Below are 13,395 nucleotides of genomic sequence, written 5' to 3'. Positions count from 1 at the left end.
AACCCTTGCATTTAAAGTAAAATCTCAACAGGCATTTTAAAATAGATTAATTTTTTATTTTTTTCTTGTTTCCTTATTTATACCACTCAAACTTTTTTCTCTTAGCTAGTAGTACTGTTTCAATAATACATTTCTACAGGCATTTCAAGGAAAATGATAAGTCTAGAGAAAATTAGTTCTTTGCAGCTCTAAGGGCTGGATTCTGTATAGTACACTTACATTCGGCTCTGCAAGTAGCTGAGAGGAGAGTAGCAGGAGGAGAGCAGAGGAGGACAGCAGGAGAAACCCGGAGGAGGAGGGGAAAGCAGGAGAGAAGGAGGCAGGATCAGCAGGGGCAGCGGCGAGAGTTAGCTCCGCCCACTCCCGATGTCATCCATTGGAGCTCCCCCTTAAAAGGGGATGGGCCAATGGCACTCAGCCATTCGGCTCTGCAAGCAGCTGAGAGGAGAGTAGCAGGAGGAGAGCGGAGGGGGACAGCAGGAGAAACCCGGAGGAAGCAGGGGAGGAGCCAGCAGCACTCAGCCGTTCGGTGTACGTCGAAGGTGAGCGTCAAATGTGCTCGCCTTAGTGAGAGCGCCTTTGCGAAGGGCCTTGAGAAGGGATGAGCCACCACTAAAGTAGAGCAAAGGGAGACCATAGCAGATGCAGAGGACATTCAACCAGGCAGACCCAGCAGGTACAGAGGCACACAATCAGTCAGACACAGCAGGTACAGAGGACACAGCAGGTACAGAGGACACACAACCAGGCAGGCACAGAGGACAAAGCAGGCACAAAGGACACACAACCAGGCGGACATTGAGGACATAACCAGGTGAACACAGAAGACATAGCAGGCACATAATGTATCCACAGCAGACACAAAAGACATCCACAGCAGACACAGAAGACATCCACAGAAGACTGGCAAGCGGGCAACAATGGAAGCAGCAGCCAGAAGCAGGATGTTGAGCTATCCAATTTTCTGCACCATCTGCCATATATATGACTACCTCCCTTCTGGGAGGCGGTTTTACGTATGTGCTCGATGCGGAGAACTGGAAAGCCTGAAGAAGCAAGTCAGACTCCTGGAGGGCAGAATACGGGAACTGGAGGCACTTCAAGCAGTGGAGGAGGAAGACAGAGATGCAGAGAACATCAAGATGGAGGACACCATCGAGGAAGAAGCCGGGAGCTGGAGAACTTCATAGAAGAGGCATAAAGGGAGGCCGTAGAAAAACACCAGCAACAGTGGAACTGCCAGGATACGCCTACAGAGATTGTGGACCACAGATGGACAGCCTCCAGGAGGAAATGGGGGATACAGCAGCTAGATCTGGAAACAGTGGAGGGAACCCACAAGAAGACGAACGCCAGATTGAGAGGAAATGGATAGGAATGAAGGATACAGATCTACAGCTGGAGAGATGGACATTCACCAGGGACACGGACCTGTGGCTGGAGAATCAAGAGAAGTTATAGAGGACAGCAATTGTTGTGGGAGACTCTATCATCAGACAAGTCGACAGCCACATAGTGGGAGGAAGACTGGATTGACTGGTGATCTGCCTACCAAGAGCCAAGGTAGAAGACATAGTGAGCTGCATCGACAAGATCGTCAACAATGTGGAAGAAGATACAGCGGTGGTTATCCATGTGGGAACGAACAATGTGAGCAACAGGAACTACAACAGAGAAGTACTGAAGGACCAGTTCCGGATGCTAGGAAGGAAGCTGAAGACCAGAACGCAGAGGATAGCATTCTCGGAGATCCTGCCAGTACCCAATGCAGACGAGAAGAGACAGATGGAGCTGCAAGCAGTCAACGTGTGGATGTGGCACTGGTGTGAGGAAGAAGGATTCCACTTTGTGCCCAACTGGACGATGTTCTGGGGGGAAGAGCAAGCTATTCAGGAAGGACGGACTCCACCTCAGCAGAGACGGAACGAGGCTACTTGAAAAACAACATCAAGAGAGAAGTTGAGAAGTTTTTAAACTAGGAAGAAGGAGAAAGCTAACAATTGACCGAGAGAGAGAGAGTCGATGGTTCGGGAACTGGTATATCCAGAGGATACCGTGCAGGAATATGGAGGGGAAGACACCAGATCACAGGCAAGACAGACCAAAAGGGACACAAGAGGGAAGGACACACAAGAAGGGAACAGGCTGCAAACTCAAGTGTATGCACACGAACACAAGGAGCCTTAGAAATAAGATGGGTGAATTAGAAGCTGTGGCACAAAAGGATAACGTTGACATCATCGGCATCACGGAAACATTAATTCTAAACATTAATTCTAAATGGACTTCGAGGACCGGCACAAAGTGTAGAAGTAGAAGAGACGTTGGGAAACAGCAATCATAATATGATCCGTTTCAACCCGAAAATAGGGGTGAAACATCGGTCCAGAATGACGGCCACGGTGCTAAACTTCCGAAAAGGGAATTATGAAGGGATGAGATGCATGGTGGGGAAGAAGATTAAGAAGAGGATGAACACTGTAAAGACACTAGAGCAAGCTTGGTCTCTTTTTAAGGATACTGTCACTGAGGCACAAAATCCATATATATTACGTATAAACAAGGGATCAAAGAGAAAAAAGAATAAGGAACTGGCGTGGCTCACTGTAGAGGTAAAGGAAGCGATCAGAGACCAAAAAAAAACCTTATTTAAGGAATGGAAAAGATCAAAAACAGACGAAAACTGGAATAAGCATAAACAACATCAAAGCAGGTGCCATAAGGTGATAAAAGGGGCCAAAAGAGACTACGAGGAAAAAATAACCAAGGAGGCAAAAAACTTTAAGCTGTTCTTTTGGTATATTAAAGGGAAATAACCCACGAAGGAAGCGGTGGGACCGTTAGATGACCAAGGAATAAAAGGAGTGCTAAAAGAGGACAAAGGAATCGCCGACAGACTGAACATGTTTTTTGCGTCTGTATTTACCGAAGAGGATATACATAGTAACATAGTAACGTAGTAGATGATGGCAGATAAAGACCCAAATGGTCCATCCAGTCTGCCCAATCTGATTCAATTAAAATTTTTTTAAATTTTTTTTCTTCTTAGCTATTTCTGGGCAAGCTATATTATTTTCTGATTCTAGATCCTCTGTGTTCATCACACGCTTCTTTGAACTCAGTCACCATTTTCCTCTCCACCACCTCTCTTGGGAGCACATTCCAGGCATCCACCACTCTCTCTGTAAAGTAGAACTTCCTAACATTGCTCTTGAATCTATTACCCCTCAACCTCAAATTATGTCCTCTAGTTTTACCATTTTCCTTTCTCTGGAAAATATTTTGTTCTACGTTAATACCCTTCAAGTATTTGAACGTCTGAATCGTATCTCCCCTGTCCCTCCTTTCCTCTAGGGTATACATATTCAGAGATTCCAGTCTCTCCTCATACGTCTTCTGGTGCAAGCCTCCTATCATTTTTGTCGCCCTCCTCTGGACCGCTTCAAGTCTTCTTACGTCCTTTGCCAGATACGGTCTCCAAAACTGAACACAATACTCCAAGTGGGGCCTCACCAATGACTTGTACAGGGTCATCAACACCTTCTTCCTTCTACTGGCTATGCCTCTCTTTATTCAGCCCAGCATCCTTCTGGAAGCAGCCATACACAGCATACTGGAACCCATCAGGCTATATGCTGGAAGTGAAAACGGGAAACTAACAGGGTTAACTGTCAGTCTAGAAGAGGTATGCAAGCAGATTGATAGGCTTAAGAGCGATAAATCCCTGGGACCAGATGGCATCCATCTGAGGGTCATCAAGGAACTGAAAGGGACCACATCTGAACTGCTTCAACTAATAGCCAATCTGTCAATCAAATCGGGAAAGATTCTGGAGGACTGAAAGGTGGCGAATGTTACACCAATCTTCAAAAACGGTTTGAGGGGAGACCTGGGAAACTACAGACCGGTGAGTCTGACCTCAGTAGTAGGAAAGATGGTAGAGGCACTGATAAAGGACCGCATCATTGATCACCTTGACAGACATGGTCTGATGAGGACCAGCCAGCACGGTTTCAGCAAAGGCAGGTCTTGTTTGACAAACTTGCTGCACTTCTTCGAGGGAGTAAACAGGCAGATAGACAAGGTTGACCCGGTCGACATTGTATAGCTGGACATTCAGAAGGCATTTGACAAGGTTCTGCATGAACGACTACTTCGGAAAATTGCAAGCCATGGAATCGAGGGTGAAATACTCACGTGGATTAAAAACTGGCTGGAGCATAGGAAACAGAGTGTGGGGGTAAATGGACAATACTCAAACTGGAAGAGCGTCACCAGTGGGGTGCCACAGGGTTCGGTGCTTGGACCCGTGCTCTTCAACATCTTTATAAATGATCTGGACATAGGTACGATGAGTGAGGTGATTAAATTTGCGGACGATACAAAGTTATTCACAATAGTGAAGACGCAGGGGGATTGCGAAGATCTACAGGTTCGAGGAATGGGCATCAACATGTTAGATGAGGTTTAACATGGATAAGTGTAAAGTGATGCATGTCGGTAACAAAAATCTCATGCACGAATACAGGATGTCCGTGGCGGTACTTGGAGAGACCTGCCAGGAAAGGGACATGGGATTGACAAGTCGATGAAGCCGTTCACGCAATGTGCGGCAGCGGCAAAAAGGGCGATCAGAATGTTAGGAATGATAAAGAAGGGGATCACGAACAGATCGGAGAAGGTTATCATGTCGCTGTACTAGGCCATGGTGCGCCCTCACCTGGAATACTGCATCCATCACTGGTCGCTGTACATGAAGAAGGACACGATACTACTCGAAACGGCCAGAGAAGAGCGACTAAGATGGTTAAGGGGTTGGAGGAGCTGCCGTGCAGCGAAAGATTAGAGAAATTGGGCCTCTTCTCCATCGAACAGAGGAGATTGAGAGGGGATATGATCAAAACATTCATGGTACCTGGGCAGGTTGTTCACCCTCTCCAAGGTAGGGAGAACGAGAGGGCACTCTAAAGTTGAAAGGGGATAAATTCCATACGAACATAATGAAATTCTTCTTCACCCAGAGAGTGGTAGAAAACTGGAACGCTCTTCTGGAGTCTGTCATAGGGGAAAACACCCTCCAGGGATTTAAGACAAAGACAAGTTTGTGCTGAACCAGAACGTACGCAGGTAGGGCTAGTCTCAGTTAGGGCACTGATCTTTGAACAGAGGGCCGCCACGTGAGCGGACTGCTGGGCACGATGGACCATGGGTCTGACCCAGCAGCGGCAATTCTTATGTTCTTATTAGGCACTACTAGCAATGCCTAAATTTGCTAGAATCATGCCTAGCAATATCTAACTTCAAATCCACACTCAACTTATTTTTTTATTGGCTCAATTGATGTGTAATTGACCACACCAGTTTTCAGCCAATCAAAAAAAAAAAAAATACTAATTAAGAGTTTCGTGTGGAACTTTTAGGACACCTAGCAACACCTGTTGAGGCACCTAGTGATGCCTTACAATGCCTACCTGAAAAGTAGGCGTGGTTAGGGGGGCAGATAATAGGCGTGGTAAACTTAGCCATAGCTAGGCATGCGAGATATGTACCGATAAATTAGGCCAGATAAAACCTGACCTAATGTACCGGAGCCTACCGATGCCTATGTCCACTTAGGCGCCACTAGGTGTGATTTTATAAGCGACACCAAGTGGTAGATTGACAATTGCGCAAAGTGACACCTACAATGTAGGTGCACTTAGGTGCTGTTTATAGAATATAGCTTTAACTGTACATCCTACATTGGGGCTTCATATACTATTGCTGGGGATGTAAGTTCATTCGTGTACATTCGGTTAGTTAAAGTGCATTTAAATATGTAGCACATACCAAATCAATTTAACCCTCTTTAACCTTGTAATTAAAAATTATTATAAATCTCTAACCCGTGTTAACATTTTGTTTATTAATATACATTTGTAAAACAAGCTAAAGAAATTCTAAACAATAGGGAAAAGCCTAAAAGAACCCATTCAGGAGCCAACATTTTTTTGTCCTGTGAACATCTTTAATGGGAACCCCACAGCCAACTTGGTTTTCAAGGATATATACAATGAATATGCATGAGATAACTTGGTATACATTGAACTTCTAGCACAGGGGTGGGGAACGAGGGCCGCAATCCAGTCATTTTTTCAGGATTTCTCCAATGAATATGCATGAGATCTATTTGCATACAATGGAGGCAGTACATGCAAATAGATCTCATGCAAATTCATTGGGGAAATCCGAGAAATCTTGACTGGGTTGAGGTCCTCGTTCCCCACCCCTGTTCTAGAAAATACCACCAATTAATTTTACTTATGCTCATTGTGGATTTCCTGAAAGCTAGGGAAGCTGTGCTCCCCTACCAACCTCTTACAAATCGTGCACTCAGCACTTGTTGCAGTACCCCCCAAGATCTGCCCTGAAAACAAAGATGATACACAAGCGTTTTCAACTAGTGTGGAATTTTATTTGGCCGCAGCCGTAACAGCACTATTACATCACAACAACCATGTATAACACTTATTAGGTATAACCACCACATGATCAGGTGCACAGCATATTCCTCTCCCAATGTGGGGTTGCCGTACCAGCTTCCCCTGCTCGCTGGACCTATCCCGTTCAAGGATGTGTGCTCTCATCAGCAGTCCGTTGCTGTGAAGATCATGGCCTGGCCTCCCTGCCGTCCAAGCAAGGTGACATGCCCAATTTCATAAGCAATGTAAAGGTGTATATCGTTGACTCATATGCTGTGCTTACCCTCCACTACCCGGGATAGCGAAACCTCGCTTATCGCGGGTTCCCCCCAAGTGCTGTAGCTGCGGCCATCCGTGAAGCAACATTAACCAAATACATATAAGCCAAGGTACTGATAACATTAACCAAATACATATATGCCAAGGTACTGATAACTTCATCGCCTCAGTGTACTGAAATTATATCTATGCAACCCACAGCACGGGCTCAATGTACTGAATCGCCTCAGTGTACAGAAAATATATATATATATATATGCAACCCACTGCATGGGTACTGATAACTTCATCGGCTGATATTCCACCCACTGCATGGGTATTGGTAACTTCGTCGCACCATATACGCCAAGGTACTGTTAACTTTATACTGAATTGCCTATATAAGCCACCCACTGCAGGGGTACTGATACTGATAACTTCATTGCCTCAGTGTACTGACTTGCCTCAGTGTACTGAAAATATATGCAACCCCACTGTACGGGTACTGACAAAATATATATGCCAAAATAATAACTTCACCAACCAAGTAATAGCTGCATACCAGACCAAAGTACTGATAAGCATATCCAGTTTACAGAAGAGCATATCCAATGTATTGATGAGCCTAGCCAATGTACAGAGGAGCCCATCCAATGTACTGATGTACAGAGGAACATGTCCAATGTACTGATGTACAGAGGAGCATGTCCAATGTACTGATGTACAGAGGAGCATGTCCAATGTACTGGTGAGCCTAGCCAATGTACAGAGGAGCATATCCCATGTACTGATGAGCCTAGCCAATGTACAGAGGAGCAAATCCCATGTACTGATGAGCCTAGCCAATGTACAGAGGAGCATATCCCATGTACTGATGAGCCTAGCCAATGTACAGAGGAGCATATCCCATGTACTGGTGAGCCTAGCCAATGTACATAGGACGATATCCAATGTACTGATGAGCCTAGCCAAGGTACCGAGGAGCATATCCCATGTACTGATGAGCCTAGCCAATGTACAGAGGAGCATATCCCATGTACTGGTGAGCCTAGCCAATGTACAGAGGAGGATATCCAATGTACTGATGAGCCTAGCCAAGGTACCGAGGAGCATATCCCATGTACTGATGAGCCTAGCCAATGTACAGAGGAGCATATCCCATGTACTGATGAGCCTAGCCAATGTACAGAGGAGCATATCCCATGTACTGATGAGCCTAGCCAATGTACAGAGGAGCATATCCCATGTAATGATGAGCCTAGCCAATGTACAGATGAGCCTTGCCAATGTACAGAGGAGCATATCCAATGTACTGATGAGCCTAGCCAATGTACAGAGGAGCATATCCAATGTACTGATGAGCCTATCCAATGTACTGATTAGCCTAGCCAATGGACGGAGGAGCATATCCAAAGTACTGATGAGCCTAGCCCAATGTACAGAGGAGCATATCCAATGTACTGATGAGCCTAGCCAATGTACAGAGGAGCATATCCAATGTACTGATGAGCCTAGCCAATGTACAGAGGAGCATATCCAATGTACTGATGAGCCTAGCCAATGTACAGAGGAGCATATCCAATGTACTGATGAGTCTAGCCAATGTACTGATTAGCCTAGCCAATGGACGGAGGAGCATATCCAAAGTACTGATGAGCCTAGCCCAATGTACAGAGGAGCATATCCAATGTACTGATGAGCCTAGCCAATGTACAGAGGAGCCTATCCAATGTACTGATGAGCCTAGCCAATGTACAGAGGAGCCTATCCAATGTACTAATGAGCCTAGCCAATGTACAGAGGAGCCTATCCAATGTACTAATGAGCCTAGCCAATGTACAGAGGAGCCTATCCAATGTACTGATGAGCCTAGCCAATGTACAGAGGAGCCTATCCAGTGTACTGTGAACCCCGTCAGACTACTATACTGCTGAGCATAGTGAAATGATGAACCGTGACCCAACCCAATGTACTGAACTTCACCCCACCTATGTGCTGGATCTATGTATTCACTGTACCTATCACCCTAATTATCCCCCTAATCTGAGAATGTGAGACCAGTAATTATTCGGACATAATATTTCTGTCCGATCCCTGATGTTACTTTGTGGTTATTTGTCTTTATTTATATATTTCATTTTCGTATATATCCGTGACCCAGCTTCTAGCCTACATCCATGTATAACCCTCATGTAGAACCTAATAGCCAGCCCCCATCTGTAACCGATGTATGAACCCGCCGATTCCATCTATATCCCTCTATATCCCTGTCAGTCCACAACTCCTCCATGTATTGCACTTACCTCCCAAATGCTGACTCTCGTACTGCCGATGCTTGTAAGTACTGGAGTCAACAAGTTAGCTGTCGTGGGCTCCTGTGAGAGTAGCTAACAAAGTGAACTGGTCCCTGCACCAGGGCTAAGGTATCTGGTAATGAGGTCGCAAGCAAGATGGTAAATGATATCCTGGCCGTGTAGATGCTGAAGAGACTGTGTGGGAAAGAAAACAGTTAATACATGAGGTATGGCGGAAGTGAGGTCGATCGAGCCGACTAGGGCAATCAAGCTGGTCTAGCCCACCTCGCTTAGCATAAGGGCCCGCTAATGACCAGGAGAAACCTCAAGGAAGCCCAACATATCTTGTCAGTAGGATAACCCCGTAAAAGGGCCTGCTAAGGTCAAGGAGAAACATAAAGGAAGCCCCAGATATCTTGTCAGTCGGATAACCCCGTAGAAGGGCCCGCTAAGGCAAGGAGAAAGCACAAGGCAGGCAATTATGAGGGCAATGCTACAAGGCCTTCCCGCCAAGAGGAATTAATAGCACCTTGATGTGGTCCCAGCACCCGTGCTCTCGTATGGAGCAAGTGCTCCTCGGTAGTATGCATGGAATCCGTGAATTGAAGTATAACATTATGAGCAGGACCCGTGAATCGAAGTCTAAAACTAAGAGCAGGACCCGTGAAGCAGATCTACCGAAGTTAGGGGCTATGAATCTCCCCGAGAGATGGAAACATGGCATGCTAGAAGTTAAGTCTCTATGTCTTTCGACGAGAGCTCACGTGCCTATTGGAAAGATAAGGATGGATTTGGTTCCGCTAAACATAAGGGGATAGAGGCACCATCCATGATTGTTTTATAGAGCTATAACGACAGCTAAAGGACCTCTCCGCTTATCTATCCGCAATAACCGGATAAATTGAAAATTAACTACCGAGAAAGGCGTAATTACCCCTTTCTCCCCGTGGAAAAAACCCTCTAAATCTCACTGTACCGACCATTCTAAGTACGTGGCGAACTGATCAGTTGACCGTCAGCTGGAGATTCTGATGGAGTTACAAGGAAGCTGTACGAGATGTGATCTTTGCACCACGAGGGCTGTAAAATGCAGCTAAAATACCACATAGCAGCCGTAATTAATTATGCGCTGGGAATGTTTTACCTTGAGCGGGCATGGCCACCACAAGTACTAACAGAAAAGGAGTGTCTTTTTTGGAGATCCAAGATGGCCGCGGTTGTGGAGCGCTGAGCAACTGCCCGCAAATCTTCACTTAAGGAAACTTTTCTTTAGGCGGTTTAACGCCGCAGAATTCTTACCATGCTGAAAAGGAGGGGAAAGGGAGCCTCTTCGGCCCCGCGGCGTCCCGGTTTAGCCTCCTCTGGCAATATCGAAAATCTGCTGCGACGGATGCAGGGCGTCATGGGAACGTCGGTGGTGCCCCCGGCTGAGACGCTTCTTGGTAACGGACTCGAGGCGTCTCTTCGGGCTCATGAGATCTCTTTGAGCCCCGACACGAGAATCCCTCCTCCCAACCCTCGAGCCACCAGTTCCCCGGGAGTGGGGAGCCAGCCGGAAGTCGGCGTGAGCTCTCCCCCAGAGGCTGCAGGGAACGGTGAGATGAACATCGACTCAGGCTCACAAGGATTGCAGCAGAGCCTGAGTGTATTCGAGGATACAACAACGTTGGGATTAACTCCAATACAGGAGGGACGGAAAGGAGAGGTTCTTATAGCTGGTGAGCCTAATATACAACTATTAAACTTGCAAAATGTTGATCTTGTAAAGCCCCAAGAAGTCACAATGGGAGCTTTGTGGGATTTGATTGCCAATCTGACTAGAACAGTAAATAGTAACCATCTTTAAATAGAGGGGAAAATAAAAACTCAAGAGAAAGAAGTTCTTCAGATAAAACAAGACTTGGGAGAATCAAAACTAGATATCCAGTGCATTAAAGATCAACTTAAATCTTCCAAGCTTCTTCAGGACACTTTAATCAAGGATAATATAAATTTAAGAAGGAAGATTGAGACATTTGAAAATTTCTCCAGGAATAATAATTTAAGACTAATTAATTTTCCACGAATTTCAACAGTGACTCCAAGAGAAATGTTAAAAAGGTATTTGCTGGAGATATTGGAAGTATCGGAAGATTCATTGCCTCCTTTCACCCAGGTCTATTATTTGCCTAATAAAAATAAGGATCTTCAAGAAAAAATGCAGGGACCAATTGATGTATCCGCTTTACTTGAATTATCTGATAAAGAAATAGCAATACCTGCTACATTGATTGTTACCCTGGCTATCACGCTAGATAAGAATTGGCTTTTGAGACTATTCTTTAAAAATAAAGAGAAAAAGTTTCTCGATTTAAAGATTCAGATGTTCCCAGATTTGGCAAGAGACACACAAAGACGTAGAAAAGAGTTTTTATTATTAAAACCCGGTGTTTTGGCTCTTGGGGGAACTCTCTATCTTCGTCATCCTTGCAAGTGTATAGTTCAATATAATTCTCAAAAATATGTTTTCTTTGAACCTAATCAGTTAACGGCCCTTCTCTCTATGTCCCGCCTGGAAAAGGGGAAAGAATGAGGGTTTGAGTTATAGGGCGCCTGGAATTTCAGTTAACCACGTACCACTTGTCTTTTATAATATGATTCTTTGCTAAAATCCGTTTAATTCACATCATGGATTATAATGGTGGACTTGAGAGATTATACAAATATATGATTTCTATATAATTCATCAGGTTTCTTTTGTTCTTTTTGATGTAATCACTTTCTGTACAAGATGTATCTTGATTTGTTAATTTGAAAATTATAAATAAATAAATAAAAAAAGAAAAAAAAAGAAAAGGAGTGTCAGTACGGGCACAGTTCATGTAACGGTTCCTTCGTGAGCGGAATCCTAATAATAGGGCAATTTTAAATCCTATAATCATAATAATAACTTTATTTTGTATACCGCAATACTAGCTCCAGAATGCTATATTCAGTTAGATTTCTAGAACAGGAAAATTGTAATCATATTAGGAAAGTGTAAGCCTGAGAATGCCAGCTTACGGATAGGTCAGCAATCTCAAGAAAGATAAATACCGTGTGGCTGAGAATGCGTAAAATGTCAATATAATTTATAATTAACACGGCATAAGTGCCATAGCCCTGTGGTTCCTGCTGTAATACTCTAAATCTGATAGGTTTTGATTACAAGAAATAGTCTTCCCGGTCATTTATTATTCAATTTGGCCCTAAGGTGTTCTGCACATAGCCCGTTCATGTCATGTGTTTTCCTAACACTTTGCATTCCCTTTGGAAAAGAAAGGTACAGCTGATAGGCTAGAGAAATAATGAAATAACAGCAGAGCTTTGACCAGAAATTGAAAATCCTCCTAAACCAATGTAAATCACCTACTCCTATCAGGTATACAAGTAGCTATACTTACATACCATAAGCTTTCAGGAACAATGTAGTTTTAATTCCATCTTAATAAGTGAAAGAACACAATAGCGCTTGTGTTTGGGAGAACATGATACGTGCGCTAGTAGCCTCAGCCCTGTATACTGGGTTGTGTCTACTACCTGTGTGCGATAGCCTGTCCTTATGGGCCTCGCCGGAGTTGGGGCACGCACTTGAGAGTCGGTGACAGTATCTACTCGTCACTGGATCTTTTGTAAATGTGCAAATAATAACATTTACTTTAATCTTATATATTAAGGTTTATTATATTATTAGGTAAAGTAATAAGCTTTGTGGTTTTGTATATAGGGATATCTACACCGATATGTTTCAGCTTAAAGTGTTTTTTTTTTTTTTTAAAGCTATCATCCCTAATTATTTGCTGTCAGTTTCTCTGCCCACCATATATCTAGCCACGTTTTCCACCTTCTCCCTAACAATTTTCCATTGCCCTTGTCTTTCTCTCTTCGTTCCTGCCCTTCCCCCTCAGAGTTTATACAGTCTAGTGGCGGGATCCTAATTGGCCGCGTGCGTTGCGGCGCCGCCCACTTCCCGGCCAACGAGTCCCGATGTGGGAAAGTGGACACCGGGCTACCTAGCGCCGAAATCGAAGGTGCCCTGCCGCTCTGCCCAACCTTGTTGCGGACACCGACGGCCCAGAGCTCCGGCGTCTTTAGCACCGCGACTGCCAGGATGTGGCGGCCATACTCCCCCTCCCCCCGGCGACAAGGTGCTGCGCCGCCGGAGACACACAACCCCCCCCCATCCCGTGGCTCGACTAATCGGCCGCGCGCACCACCTGGCCACGTCGGGCCAGCGGGCCGCGGCACAGACTTTACCCGTCCGCGGCCGGAGACTCCCCTTGGCGTGTGCGGCGGCCCTTTTGAGACGCTCATACCTCGCAGGATCCGAGGGAGCGTCTCGGCAGGCTCTGGCAGGCCGCGTG

The 13,395-nt window shown here is 45.2% G+C and overlaps 1 protein-coding gene across 2 annotated transcripts in view; it reads right to left on the bottom strand.

Annotated features, from left to right (window-relative positions):
• The window catches only part of ERBB4 (erb-b2 receptor tyrosine kinase 4), a 1,781,744-nt gene that overhangs the window by 12,348 nt on the left and 1,756,001 nt on the right, over positions 1 to 13,395 (bottom strand). The window lies entirely within an intron of this gene.

Source organism: Geotrypetes seraphini, chromosome 5 (assembly GCF_902459505.1).
Source record: "Geotrypetes seraphini chromosome 5, aGeoSer1.1, whole genome shotgun sequence".
Lineage (NCBI taxonomy): Eukaryota > Metazoa > Chordata > Amphibia > Gymnophiona > Dermophiidae > Geotrypetes > Geotrypetes seraphini.
The sequence above is the reverse complement of the archived record's forward strand: the minus strand, read 5'-3'. Positions and strand labels throughout refer to the sequence as shown.